Consider the following 13,084-nt stretch of genomic DNA (forward strand, 5'->3'; position numbering starts at 1 on the left):
AGTTACTAAAACTTTAAACTAGTAAGCAATATGTAGTAGTATATATGACAATAGTAATAGTAGAACTTTTTCTTTCTTTGCTTCTTTCTTCCTTTTTTTTGTTTTGTTTTGTTTGTTTGTTTTTGATTCAAGGTCTCACTCTGTCACTCAGGCTGGAGTGCAGTGATATAAACATAGCTTACTACAGCTTCAAACTCTTATATAAACATAGCTTACTGCAGCTTCAAACTCTTAGGCTCCAGCCGGGGGTGGTAGCTCATGCCTGTAATCCCAGCACTTTGAGAGGCCGAGGTGGGCAGATCACTTGAACCTAGGAGTTTGAGATCAGCCTGGGCAATAGTGAGACCTTGTCTCTACAAAAAAAAATTTTTTTTTTTTTTTTTGAGATGGAGTCTTGCTCTGTCGCCAAGGCTGGCGTGCAGTGGCCTGATCTCGGCTCACTACAAGCTCCACCTTCTGGGTTCACGCCATTGTCCTGCCTCAGCCTCCCGAGTAGCTGGGACTACAGGCGCCCGCCACCACGCCTGGCTAATATTTTGTATTTTGTTTAGTAGAGACGGGGTTTCACCATGTTAGCCAGGATGGTCTCGATCTCCTGACCTCACAATCCGCCCGCCTTGGCCTCCCAAAGTGCTGGGATTACAGGCGTGAGCCACCATGCCCGGCCTACAAAAAATTTTTTAAAAAGCTTAGCTGGGCCTAGTGGCGCATGCTTGCAGTCCTAGCTACTTGGGAGGCTGAGTTGGGAGGATCACTTGAGCCTGGGAGGCAAAGATTGCAGTGAGCCCTGATTGTGCCACTGCACTCCAGCCTGGGTGACAGAATGGGAGTATCTCAAAAAACACAAAGTTATTCCCCAGCCTCAATCTCTCAAGTAGCTGGGACTACAGGTATATACCACTATGGCCAGCTAATTTTTATTTGCTGTAGAGACAGGGTCCCACTATGTTGCCCAGGCTGGCCTCAAACTCCTGGGCTCAAGTGATCCTCCCACCCTGGCCTCCCAAAATGCTGGGATTACAGGCGTGAGCCACCACACCTGGCCTGAACTTTCTTTTTGAATAATATTTAACAGTTCAAACTATTCAGCAGTTCAGACTTGCCTTTGCCTCAGTCAGATTAATGAATGCCCTGGAGTATTCTAGACAATGTCCTCAAGATGAGCAAGGTAAACTTTCAAAACAGAAAAATATTAAATGCTAGGCCTAGGCAAGCAATAACATAATTGGTTGAGGCTTTTTGACCTAATCACAATCTGTGTATCAGCCTCTATCTCAGTTATCTCAACAGAGTGTTTTGTTTTCAGGAAAATTCCTAAAAACCTTGTTGAAAGATTGAATCTCCATCTTCAAGTCAGATAGGCTTTTTAAAAATGCATTATTACCGAGAACTCTGGGAGGCTGAAACAGGAGGATTGCTTGAGGCCAGAGATTCAAGACCAGCCTGGGCAACATGGCAAGATCTCATCTCTACAAAAAATGAAAAATTAGCTGTATAGGGTGGTGCATTCCTGTAGTCCCTGCTACTTGGGAGGCTAAAGCAGGAGCATTGCTTGAGCCCAGAAGGTGGAGGCTGCAGTGAGCTGCATTTGCACTACTGTACTCTACCCTGGGCAACAGAGCAAGACCCCACCTAAAAAAAAACAAGAAGCATTATGAAATAAAATTCAACCAAGTATGGTTATAGTTTTTAATTAAATACAAAACTTTCAAATATGAATTTAGAATAGCCAAATATAAACCAAATGAAATAAAGAGCCATGAACATCTGCTCTTTGTGGAAAGAGCAAATTGCCCTGGTATCTGCTTTGCCTTATCTGCCAACCAAATATTATGCCCCTCATGACATCATAATGCTTATATTAATGCTAATAATTATTACAAATATAAACTTTTAAAATTATTTTTAACATTTTAAAAATCCAGTATCTAATATGACCCTTGTGTTAACTCTGAGGGAGTTTGGAAAAGTACCATTCTTCTAACTTTATAGAAAACAGTAGATTTAGTTGTTACTTCCCAAATTTCACATACTTATAGGTAGAACAAAAACTCAGAATGCCAGCATTACTGGTATATTCCGATTACTGAAACCAGTCTGTCCACAGAAGCAGATGGGTGAGACTTGTGACAACTGATAGTTCTTTGAGTTATGGCACTAACTAATGTATGTCATTTAACATCTCTAAAATTCTTTTTTTATCTATATGAAATCAGCAAGTTGAAGTGGAATAAATATAAGGTGGCTTGCAGCTATACATTTTTTTGCTATGACTTGGATTCCAAATGGGTATGAGAGTTGTTCTCTCATAAGTCAACTAATGTACTATGATTATTTCTCCTTTTGTTTTTAAACCTTTTTTTCTTAGAATTAACATTTTCAAATTTGCATAGTCTTTACATCTCTGGCTTGCCTTCTCTCCCCTCCAACAGCCCTGTAAAAACATTTCATGATACCACTTTCCACTCAGTAACACAAATAAAATTATATCAATTCCATTTTTTTCCATGAAGTCATCTCTCTGGAGCCCTCCATGCTCCCACTCCATTCTGGACTTGCTGTTCAGTTGCCCTTCTGCACAGTTGCTTCTGTCTTGGTTTAGATTTCTTGTCTTCCTCTTTCTTAATTTACACCTTCATTTTGCTTGAACATATTCTGCTGTAGCTTTCTGTGAAAGGGTGAGTAAATGGAAAATGTGATACCATACATTCTAAACTAGCATGTTCTTCATTCACAATTAATTAACTGAATATAGGATTGTGGGTTGAAAATCACTTTTTATACTTAGAATTTGGAAGGCATTGTTCAATTGTCTTCAAGTTTCTGTAATTGGTATCCAGAGGACCGATGCCCTTCTGAGTCCTCTTTATAAGCAGTCTACTTTTTTTTTTTTTTCCTCTCTAGAAGCTTTTAGGTTCATTATCTGAGGTACAGTCTTTTTAAAATGTATTCTGAGCTTGGCACAGTGGCTCACGCCTGTAATCCCAGCACTTTGGGAGGCCGAGGTGGGTGGATCACCTACGGTCAGGAGTTCAAGACCAGCCTGGCCAACATGGTGAAACCCCATCTCTACTAAAAATATAAACAAATTAGCTGGGTGTGGTCGTATGCGCCTGTAGTCCCAGCTGCTTGGGAGGCTGAGACAGGAGAATCGCGTGAACCCTGGAGACAGAGGTTGCGGTGAGCCAAGATCATGCCACTGCACTCCAGCCTGGGCGACACAGCAAGACTCCGTCTCAAAACAAAACAAAACAAAAGAAAAAAACAAAGTGTACTCTGATAGGTGCTCAGAAAACTTGTTCCTTAGTTTGGGGAAATGTTCTTGTATTTTTTATGTGAATTTTCCCTCTTTAGTCTCTGTTCTTGCTTCCTGGAATTCTAGTTGCTTCAATGTTAGGCCTCCTATGCCCATCCTTTTAATTTTTTAAACCTTTTTGCTTCTAATATTTATCTCATTTTACTATCTATGAGATTTCCCAAGTTTATCTTCTAAGTCTTATATCGAAATGTTTTTCTGCTGTTAACATATTTATTTTCAAAAAGCAATTTGTATGTATTTTTCAGGCATCATCTTTTCTGTTTGTTCAATTTGGAGTTCGAGGCTTTCCTCAAAGCCTGATAATCCTTATTTGTATGTTTATATAAGAATAAGGCACTTAAGGCCGGGCGCAGTGGCTCAGCCTGTAATCCCAGCACTTTGGGAGGCAGAGGCAGGCGGATCATGAGGTCAGGAGATTGAGACCATCCTGGCTAACACAGTGAAACCCCATCTCTACTAAAAATACAAAAAAAAATTAGCTGGGCATGGTAGCGGGCGCCTGTAGTCCCAGCTACTTGGGAGGCTGAGGCAGGAGAATGGTGTGAACCTGGGAGGTGGAGCTTGCAGTGAGCCGAGATCGCACCACTGCACTCCAGCCTGGGTGAGAGCGAGACTCTGTCTCAAAAAAAAAAAAAAAAAGAATAAGGCACTTAAAAGCTAAGTGGAAGCTATGTGCGTACAGGCCAGGTGTAGTGATGGTGAGGCTTCCCTATTGTACAGTCAAGTGGCATCCAGGCTTAATATTTACTGAGAACCTCCATGTATCAGTGTCTATTGATCTTTTCTTGGGGATAGTTCAGTTTCTCCATGATGGATCCTTCAATTTCTTGCCTAGGCAATGCAGACAGTCCCTAACTTACAGTGGTTTGACTTATGATTGTTCACCTTTACAATGGTATGAAATTGATACACATTCAGTACAAACCATAGGTCGAATTTTGGATTTTGATCTTTTCCCCAGCTAGCGATATGTGGTACCATACTCTCACACAATGCCAAGTAGCAGCAGTGAGCCACAGCTCCCAGTCAGCCAGGTGATCGTGAGGGTAAACGTCCATACTCTGCAGTGTACTGTAATTTTGCCCAACTATAGGCTAATGTAAGTCTTCTGAGCATGTCTAAGGGAGGCTAGGCTAAGCTATGATGTTTGGTAGGTTAGATGTATTCAATGCATTTTTGATTTACGATATATTCAGTACGAAGGGGTTAAGACACGTCACCCGTTGTAAGTCAAGGAACATCTGTATCAGCCTTGCTGCTGACACACTAAAGCTAGACTGGGGAAGAGTGGTTAGAGATCTCCATTTAGTATGTGGACTGTTGCTCAACTCACTTTCTGTTCTATCTGTGAATACCTACACAAACACAAGCACAAGTATGTCCTGAGCCCAGAACATTCACTTTTGTCTAGAGACTATGTCTCCTACTGATATGGGAGAGAGACTTGCCTGGCTGTGCTGAGTAGGGATGGGACCTGGGAGTCTTTTGCATTCTCCTTGTTTTCAGCCCTATGCCAGCCTCTTCTGGCAGTTCTGCTGAAGAGCTCTTTTGGAGTTTTGTGGGGCAAAGTATTTTGCTTCTCTTACATATCCCTCACCTGTACGCTCTCAGGTATAATCTTTTCTTCTGTTTGTCCTGTCCTCATTTATTAATGCTAACTTCATCAAAGATTGAGTTCTCATTTCTGTTTTCTATGTTTTGGGGTTATTTTTAGAACAAAGAGTATTCCAGTTGTGTATTACTGAGTAACAAATCACCCCAATATTTAGTGGTTTAAACTAAGAAAAGTCATTCGTATTGCTCACAGAGTGCAGTGAGTGCCTTGTTTCTGTGTGATATCTCTCAAGGATCCCATCCATAGCACACCCTACGTTGGCTAGAATATCAGAGTAGAAGACTTATTTCATTCTTTGCAGGGTTTTGATTTTAGAATTTTAAAGAATGAATTTCATAAGCTTATTGCCATCTAAAAGCTCAGTTCCTAAAACTAAGATCTTCTAGAATTTGATGAAGAATTCTTTATTTTATCCATGTAATTTGAGCTCTTGAAGACTTTGACCATTTCTTTTCTCAGTCTTTATCTATCTACTGTTGGGGTAGTAATCTTTTTCTTTCATCTCTTATGTCCCTGATTAGTTACTTTTTGAGGGGATCTTCTCTAATACCACTTTTTCTTTGAGTTGTGGAAACCAGAATGCACACAATACTTCTGTTGGTTATGAGGTTTGGCTATTTTCATCCTGTAAAGCCAATAATTAAAATCACTATTTTAAGATAAACTGTACATTTCTCAGTACCTAATTTCATATTTGCTTATTTATATTGAAAAATCAAGTGAGCAAAATGTACACACATACTATTTCATGTTCTTTGTTAGAAATCATATACTGTTGCCTGGTGCAGTGGCTCACGCCTGTACTTCCAGCACTTTGGGAGACCAAGGTGGGCGGATCACTTGAGGTCAGGAGTTCGAGACCAGCCTGGCCAATGTGGTGAAACCCCATCTCTACCAAAAATACAGAAAATTAGCTGGGCATGGTAGTAGTACGGTGCTTACCATATCATACTGTAGCAATATTTTCATCCAGGTTAATGCAATAAAAAGTGAAGAACTAGTTTTTTTCTCATATATTGGATTTTTCGTGTTGTTTGTTTGTTTGTTTTTGTTTTTTGTTTTTTGTTTTTTTTTGAGACAGAGTTTCACTCTTGTTGTCCAGGCTGGAATGTAGTGGCGCCATCTCAGCTGACTGCAACCTCTGCCTCCTGGGTTAAAGCAACTCTCTTGCCTCAGCCTCCCAAGTAGCTGGGATTATAGGCGTCCGCCACCACGCCTGGCTAATTTTTTGTATTTTCAGTAGAGATGGGATTTCACCATGTTGGCCAGGCTGGTCTCGAACTACTGACCTCAGGTGATCCACCCGCCTGGGCCTCCCAGAGTGCTGGGATTACAGGTGTGAGCCCCTGTGCCCAGCCTGATTTTTCTTTTCTTCATTCCTTTTCATGATTTTTTCACCAGTTTCCATCAATTTTGTGGCTTATGATAGATTTCAGTGGATGTGGATATAATTTTCCTTACATACTTTTTCCCAGTTTCAGATAAGGTGTATAAGATTTTTAATTTTTATTTGTTTATAGTTGTTTTGCAGTTGAAGGGGTGAGGGAGAACAAGTGGAAAGAGACTGTTGCCGGTTTTCCATGTTATAAATTATCTGAGAGAGTACTAATGTTTTAATTCTTGTTCAAAGGAGAGTTTCTTGCTATGGCTTGGCAAAGAGAAGATTTTTAATGCTTTCAATCATGAATTTGTCTTAGGCCCTTTGCTTATTTTATGTTTTACAGATCTGCATATTTTTTAATTATACAAGTAATTTTAGTAATAAGATTCTTACATTCCAAAAGTATTATAAAGTAAAAAGTGAAAGCTCACACACCTTTTCCCCAGTGTAGGGTAATAATCACTGTATTCCAGACTGCTTTCTTTGCATACATAACTTTTTATAAAAATTAGAATCATACCATAAATTTTAGTCACAAGTTCCTTTTTCACAGTATCATAGACATGTGATACCAATGTTATTATAAAATTATTTTTTATTACGAAGTGATACATCTCATTGTAGAAAATTGGTGAGTGCCCTTTAGTCTTTTCTCTATAAATATTTATATACCTAAGAGTGAAATCATATTGCTTGTTGTTTTGTGACTTGATTTGAATCTAAAAACGTGAACATTTTTCCACGCCATCAAATATTTTTACATCTTTGCTATAACGGGTTTTTTTCTTACTACAAAGTATGTTTATTATAATGAAATGCTGAAAATACAAATAAAGAAGAAATAGAATGTTCATCTAACAGGTGCATATATCTTTTTTATGATATATTTTTCATTTTCTTACTGGTTTACATATTTACGAAGATGCTCTTTGTCATATGCTGCCAGTATTATTCCTTATTCCCAGTAGTTTTTCCATGTCATTTACTGGGTATGTTTTGTTACATGTTACTTTTTTTAGACAGAGTCTCGCTCTGTCGCCTATGCTGGAGTGCAGTGGTGTGATCTTGGCTCACTGCAACCTCTGCCTCCCGGGTTCAAGTGGTTCTCCTAACTCAGCCTCCCAAGTAGCTAGGATTACAGGCACATGTCACCACGCCCAGCTAATTTTTGTATTTTTAGTAGAGATGGGGTTTCACCATGTTGGCCAGGCTAGTCTCGAGCTCCCGACCTCAAGTGATCTGCCAGCCTTGGCCTCCCAAAGTTCTGGGATTACAGGCATGAGCCACCGCACCTGGCCTGTATTTTCTTTTAGTACTTTTATGGTTTTATTCTTTTAAGTCTTTAATCTATGAAAATATTTTTACATATGATATGATGTAGGAATCTAACTTTTTTATTTCTTAGGTAATTAACTAATTGTATATTGTTCCAACACTATTTTCCAAGTGATTTTAATATGTTAGTTTTGTCTTATATTTTGTTGTTCTAATTTGCATCTTTTTTCCTATTATATTTTTATAAATGTTAGAAATGGTATATTAAAAAGATACTGGGTTCTTATTTGCTAAGCTATAACTTTACTGACATCTTTCTAGTCACATCTTATTGGTTATGATTTACAAATTCTTATAGTAATCAGTTTAGCAAAGATTCAAAGTTTATCTGACTTTGTTGCTGGGATCTGCTCGTAGATAACATGTATTTGGTAAAACCTCCAATTTGATAGAAGCAATAAAATACGGAAAAGTTGAATCAACTGTAGCTAAAACGGCAAATTAAGTAAAATCAATCCGTAACTATGAGTGGAAATTTAAATTTTAAGATTGCATGAGAATGAGTTAGAAAATATGGGTTTTTATTTTTGAAGGTAAAGCCCTTTAGTAGAGTAAGTTTATCAGCCAAAAAAGTAAAAACAAACAAACAAAAAAACCCACTTGGCTTTCATTGCTTTGCCATGTGCTTTCCAACTAGGTTAAATGGTGTATGTGATTTTACTAAGAAATTGTTGTGGCCGGGCGCGATGGCTCACACCTGTAATCCCAACACGCCTGAGGCAGGCGGATCACGAGGTCAGGACATCGAGACCATCCTGGCTGACACGGTGAAACCCCGTCTCCACTAAAAAATACAAAAAGCCGGGCGTGGTGGCGGGCGCCTCTAGTCCCAGCTACTCCGGAGGCTGAGGCAGGAGAATGGCATGAACCTGGGAGGCGGAGCTAGCAGTGAGCCAAGATCGCGCCACTGCAATCCAGCCTGGGCGACAGAGCGAGACTCTGTCTCAAAAAAACAAAAAGAAATTGTTGTTATGAAACAATTTTATTTACTTAAATTCCATTCTTGACTAATGGTTGGATGTCGTACTATAGATGTTTTAAGGGGGGAAAAAGATGATTAAAGCATTTATTTGTATTCTGATTTATTATGATACCTGCTGTATTTTTGTGAGTACAATGTTGAGATTAGGCAGTATTTTTCCACTAAGCTGACTTCCTTTTGCTCTTGGCTTTCTATCATGTTTCCACTAGATGTCTGTGAGAGGTACACATGAATGAATGTAGCTTCCTCTGACCTTGAGCAATTTTAGCATCATTAATAAAAGTTAGGTCTAAATAGCTGTTTATGTGCTTTGTGGACTGTTTTATGCAAGGTTTAATTATTCTCTTTATGATCTTCTTTTCCTTCTTTGTTCCTGTGTTCTGTTAATGCTATCACCATCCTAACAATCGCTTTGGGTCAAAATCTGAGTCATCTGACTCCCTCCTTTCCTCCCATCCCCAGTAATTAATTCTTTAAGGCCTGTTGATTCTATCTCCATAGTATCTTACATGCCCTCTCTTCTCCCTTCCCGTTACTGTTTCAGGCCTTTATCAACCCTTACCTAAATATTGCCAGCAGCTTGCTAGTAGGTCTACTCTTTACTAGTTTTTTATCCCAATCTTTTCCCACACAAAGTAACAAAAATAATTTTCTGAAAAATATCTCTACTTATGAAACGTTGCTGCTCAAAAATCTGTGATGGCTCCCACTGTGTATAGAGTGAAATCTAAACTATTTAACCCAGTTTTCTTCATTACTTGGCCCCAACCTACGACTACTTCTGATTTCCCTTTAACAGTTTTTTATCCTCTGCATTGATGGTTTTCAAATTGAACTTTAAAAAACTGCCAGAATACCCATCAAAAAGAGAGTGTGTGTGTGTGTGTGTGTGTGTGTGTGTGTGAGAGAGAGAGATTGGAGGGAGGAAGGGAGAGGGAGAGAGATTTCTTTTAATTAAAGAACTCTGAAGTTTTTAAGTTTAAAAATTACTAGCCTGATCATTTGGAATAATTTAACTTTTTCCTCCACCACTATGCGGTATTGTTCTTTTTCGTAACTTTGCCTAGTGTGTCATTTCTTCCCATCTGCATGTCTACTTTTTCGGTTTTCTTACCTTTCAATTTATGTGCTGCTGGCTTCTTTGTGAACTATTTTATGATTCCCTTCCTACCCCTACCTCACCCCCTTCACTCCTCTCAAATTGTCTCTGAATTCCTATCTCAGCCCAGCTATGTCTTTCTTGTGTCACTTATCACATTCTACCTTCTTTTAAAACTATTTATAGACTTTGCTTATCTCTCCAGGAGTCTAAACTCCTTAAGAAGGGGGCTTAAAAATGTTTGTATTTTCAACAATGCCTGCCTACTGTTACACATACTACTCATGCAGTGGATACTTTGAATAGATGATGAAATAACAGTAAGAAAAGGTGTAGCATTACATGAAACATGTCCATTAATATTCAGTCTTATTTTGCTGTAAAATGTAATTGAACAACAGTAATTTTACAAAGAAAGGAAGATTTAACTGTTTTGCATCTTTGAGTTTAATAGTCATCTGAGAGCAATTGTCATCTGAAGATAATATAAAAGACACCAAGTTAAATGACTTGCAAATTTTTTTACTTTTTAAAATTTTTTTATTTTTTCAGACTTGCAAATTTTAATTCACATTGAGTAAAACAACTTTTGTAAAATTATATACTTTAGAAACAAATGAAGATTCTTGTGACTTGTTTATTCTATAAGCTGTATAACCAAAAAGAAAAATTAAAGATACTTTAGGAATAAAAGAATTTGAAAAATAAAAGAACTTATTTGCATGATGTATCCTGAAAAATTAGGGCAGCCAGTATTACTGAAATAATGGAGGAGTCCGGGAGTGGTTGTGGTATTTTTGTATTTAAAGCTTACACAATAGAGTAGAAACGTTGTGGTACATATTTACTTACAAGAATATGTTTTGAATAAGTTTACTTTCCTAAATGCCATCTGTTTTAATGACCTGCTACTTGGATTCTTTCTCACAGTGTTAGGTTGCTGACTATGTGAAATTTCCTACTTCTTATTATTGCTATCAGAATAGGAAATTTAAAATTAAATCAGAAATGTAAAAGTCTTAAAACTTCACCTTTTCAAAGAATATCGGGGCCTGGCATGATGACTCATGCCTGTAATCCCAGCACTTTGGGAGGCCAAGGCAGGTGGATCATTTGAGGTCAGGGGCTAAAGACCAGCCTGACCAACATGGTGAAACCTTGTAAAAATACAAAATTTTTTGTACTAAAAATACAAAAATTAGCTGGGCATGATGGCAGGCACGTGTAATCCCAGCTACTTGGGAGGCTGAGGAACGAGAATCGCTTGAACCCGAGAGGCAGAGGTTGCAGTGAGCTGAGATCACACCACTGCACTCCAGCCTAGGTGACAGAGTGAGATTCCATCTCAAAAAAAAAAAAAAAAAAAAAGATAAAAAAGAATATCAGTTTTTTTCCTCTATTTTCATATCAATTAGCTTGTCTTTCTGTTGAGTATCGTTCATGAGTCTGCCGACCATTTTAGGTTGAATATTTCCTCAAAGGCTATTTTATAGTTTCTGAATTTAATCTTTTTTTAAGGGAACATTTTTAGGTTCTATTTAGAACTATAGTAATTAATGTAATTAATAATCAATAATTGCTACCTACTCTGTATGTTGAAGCTAAATCCCCAAATTAAGTTTTAATACTAGTATCTTTTACCTTACTAATTTCTATTAAATTTAAGGCTGAAAAAAATCTTATTTTTTAGCTTAATAGGATCTTTGTCCTATTCAGAAGTTTTGAGTTATTTACATTATTTTACTAGTGAAAATATAAAACCAAAAAACAGTTTATTAGTTGTAATGGTAGTTCTCATTCTTATAGCCAATGCCTTTTTTTTAATGTAGTAAAACAAAATAGACATTTATCTAGCGAACATCCCTGTTCAAACTATAGGGTCAAAGTGAAGGATTCTTTTGATAATGATAGAATATGTGTTTGATCATTTGAGTTTAAAGACTATGGGAAAGGAATTGATAAGATTATTTAAATACTCACGAAAGTGCTTTGGCATTCCACTAATGCTATTCTCTTTTAAGCACATTTTCCTATGAAGTGTGTGCGGTTGCAGTTGCCTACACCATGTCAATGCCTGCTGGTTTTTCCTGCTGTGAAGTTTTTCCTTTACATACACAGATTCATGAAAGAGTTTATGGTGTAGATGATCTGAAACTAAACAGGACACATTTTCATACACTTTAGTACCATTTGAACACTCTGGGTGTCAGTTGTTGCTGGGACCTGTTTTTGACTCTGATGAACCTTTACTGGTTGTGGTTTGTCTGGCCATCACATGACTTCTCTGAAAATTCCCCCTCCCCTTCATTTCCAGTAAACTGTTTGAGCAGGAGTGAGTCACAGTGAAACCAGCTTCCCTGTAACCACAGGGCTTGTTAAAGAATTTGTCAACGTGGACTCTAGAGGGTTTGCATTAAGCTTTGCAGTAACTGTTATGGTTTGTGTTGCGTCAGGAGTTCCACAGAAAAGCTTCCTGCTTGCAGGATCTCTTGCTTGTTTGCAAAGAGTTAAACTGATCAACTTTACCATAGTGAACATGAGAGACACATGTTAAACACACTTCTTTATCATTAAAGGCGTTGTCAAAACTACCAAGAATTAGTGTAGTTTCTCTTTTCATAATCAACCAACCACACCCAATAATGTTTAGTTTTTGAAAAGGCGGGCCTGGTAGATAGTCTTTCACAGTTGGCTCATGATTTTATCACAAAGTACCATCAAAATTAAGCAATTTTAAGTGGTCTTGATCGATTCTGTTACAGGATATTTTGACTATTCGCACAGTTAGGTGTCGGTACCAAAGGTCACTTACTTGCACTTTGTTCATCAAGAAAAGGTAGCACTTAGAGTAATTCTGGAGTTGTGATGTCTAAGCACACTTAGCATGATTTATAGTGGAATTCTTCGTGCCCCCTTTTACTTGCTTTCTCTAGAAGCATTTACTTTATTTTGAACTCTTTTGCCACCTCACTCGCAGACTTTAATCTTTCTCCCTTTTAATTTCTTCTATTTCTTTAACTCATTCCCATATTATCAACAAGGGAAGATAGTTGCAATGTGATGCAAGCTGTTAAATGAATGGCCAGTGGGAAACTTGTCGTCTCAACGTACATTCCCAAGTTCATTTCTTTTTACATGCGCATATCTGTATTTAGCCTTGTCACCTTTAGCTAGACTTACTTATCTAAAAAATAAATTTAGGCTGGGCACAATGGCTCACGACTGTAATCCCAGCATTTTGGGAGGCTGAGGCGGGTGGATCACCTGAGGTCAGGAGTTTGAGACCAGCTTGGCCAACATGGTGAAACCCCATCTCTACTAAAAATACAAAAATTAGTGGGGCATGGTGGCAG

The 13,084-nt window shown here is 38.1% G+C and overlaps 1 protein-coding gene across 4 annotated transcripts in view; it reads left to right on the plus strand.

The window, feature by feature from the left end:
- VMP1 (vacuole membrane protein 1) overlaps positions 1-13,084 on the plus strand; it is a 135,636-nt gene that overhangs the window by 67,197 nt on the left and 55,355 nt on the right. The window lies entirely within an intron of this gene.

Source organism: Pan troglodytes, chromosome 19 (genome assembly GCF_028858775.2).
Source record: "Pan troglodytes isolate AG18354 chromosome 19, NHGRI_mPanTro3-v2.0_pri, whole genome shotgun sequence".
Classification (NCBI taxonomy): Eukaryota; Metazoa; Chordata; class Mammalia; order Primates; family Hominidae; genus Pan; species Pan troglodytes.